Below are 2,060 nucleotides of genomic sequence, written 5' to 3'. Positions count from 1 at the left end.
AGGGACACACAAGGAAACCCAAAGAAAGTGTTTCAAGAAAAAGGGTATAGGTGAACGGTGTCCAAAACTGCTGATATCAAGTGAGGACAGGGGCTGTTGGCCCGGCCATGAGGAAGTCATTCTCAAGTGTGTTCTCAGAGAAGTGAGATATTGAAGTTGTCATGGAGTGGATGAAAGAAGGGATGGAAGGAAATGGAGACAGAAACTTACAGAACAACTTTAGGAAGTTTAGCTAGGAAGGAGAGTTAAGAAATAATGTACTGGTTCTCCACCGGTCAAGGCTGGAGTCCTCCGTGTGGAGCATTCACCCTCCCGGGGCACGGCTGGCCGCTTTCCTGAAAGCAGATATTTCCATCTAAATTCACCTGTGTTAGCATGTTATGATGCCGTCTCGTACCAACCTGGCTACTGGAATTCCCAGTAGCAAAGTGAAAGACTCTCTAGTACGGATGATGGCTACATTGACCTTCAGGGAGAAACTCACTGCTAAAGCCAGCAGACTGTGGGAATCTTCCTTCTTTCCTGATGTCATGAGATCCAATTTATTAAAGTTTAAGAAAAGCCCTCCTAAGATCCCATATAAGGCCATTGCGCTCGCTACAGTGCTGTTTTTGATTGGCGCCTTTCTCATTATCATAGGCTCCCTCCTGCTGGCAGGCTATATCAGCAAAGGTGGGGGCAGACCGGGCCGTTCCTGTCCTGATCATTGGCATCCTAGTGTTCCTGCCAGGATTTTACCACCTGCGCATCACCTACTATGCATCCAAAGGCTACCAGGGATACTCCTATGATGACATTCCAGACTTTGATGACTAGCACCCACCCCAGCACTGAAGAAAAGAGTCACAGATGGAACTGAGCCCAGCTTTAAGACATTGAGCAGAAAGTATGACTAAGGGCTAAGGAGTTCTGCAGTTTGCAGATGTTTAACAAAACAGTGGCCAGATTTTATGGGTCCATCCTGAAAGATGTTAACTAAGCTCACAAGTAACTGTCATTTGGGCATTCTCTTATTTTTCATTTTCTGGCCCTGGCAAAAAGCTCCTGACAAAGTTTTTCTGAATGAATATGCATCATGGGAGAGTAGCAATTAATTGTATGGGAAAGTGGGAGGTTATTCTGTAGTGGAAAGTGTTCTGCCACCACCCTTTTTAGAGTTGAGCATTCTTTTAAATAGTCCTCATGGTCAGAATGTTCTTATGGCAAATGGAAGAATGCGATATGTCAGATTTCTTATTACTAAGTAATTTATTTTGAAAATAAGTGTCTTCTCCCCATACTCTTTAACTTTGTGTTCCAGTGGAAGACCTTGGCACAATCAAATATCAGTGTGGTGCATCTATAATCTTTTTTACTTGCTTTCTTATTAACAACAACTAGGAATTTTTTAAACCTCAAAGCAAATTTTCAAAATGTAAACACTCTTCTCTGTACACCAATCCTTGTCCAGCTCTGATCTGGCCTACTGATAGGTTGGCCAGCATATAATTTGGATCATTCTGTCCTGTGTAGATCAAAATGTTCTTATATCATACCTTTATGGACTAGACTTTTGGCTGCTTCCTAAGGAAAAAATGTAGACGAATGGTTATTATTTAGAGTTTATAATCCCGTTGTTGACACCTTGTATTAATGTCATTCTGCTGAAGATTTTAAGAATTGGCCTGGATCTCTAGAGGACTGGACTGCCTTAGCTTGATCTGCCTCCTAGCTTGCAAAAGTGACTTGTATTCAAAAGAAATTAAAATGTCAAAATCTAAAAAAAAAAAGAAATAATGTACTTATTGGAGAGGTGATATCAGAACATATTTGTATCTTTGGGGGAATAATTCAGCAGAGAGGGAGAAAATGCTGATGTAGAGTAGAGAGGATAAAACTCAAGTAGCTGTTACACCTAATATGACAAGAGGAGATGAGACACAGAGAAAAAGTGTGAGTAAGGAATGATCTTAGACACAGGTAAGGTAAGGGTCTTTTTCATTGTCATGGAGGAAGAGTACAACGTATGGGTACATATGCATAAAAATGAAGTGGCACAAAAAGTAGCTACTCTCTGATTA

At 41.2% G+C, this 2,060-nt stretch overlaps 1 pseudogene across 1 annotated transcript; it reads left to right on the top strand.

Moving 5' to 3' along the window:
* The first annotated feature begins 244 nt into the window (after positions 1-244).
* On the top strand, positions 245-1,776 carry LOC147378266 (transmembrane protein 230 pseudogene; annotated as a pseudogene). The gene has a single exon (XR_015151688.1). The product of XR_015151688.1 is annotated as a transmembrane protein 230 pseudogene (transcript).
* The last annotated feature ends 284 nt before the right edge of the window (positions 1,777-2,060 follow it).

This window comes from Bos grunniens, chromosome 2 (genome assembly GCF_055505025.1).
Source record: "Bos grunniens cultivar Pamir isolate PY7600 chromosome 2, Bosgru_T2T1.0, whole genome shotgun sequence".
In the NCBI taxonomy this organism is placed as follows: Eukaryota; Metazoa; Chordata; class Mammalia; order Artiodactyla; family Bovidae; genus Bos; species Bos grunniens.
The sequence above is the reverse complement of the archived record's forward strand: the minus strand, read 5'-3'. Positions and strand labels throughout refer to the sequence as shown.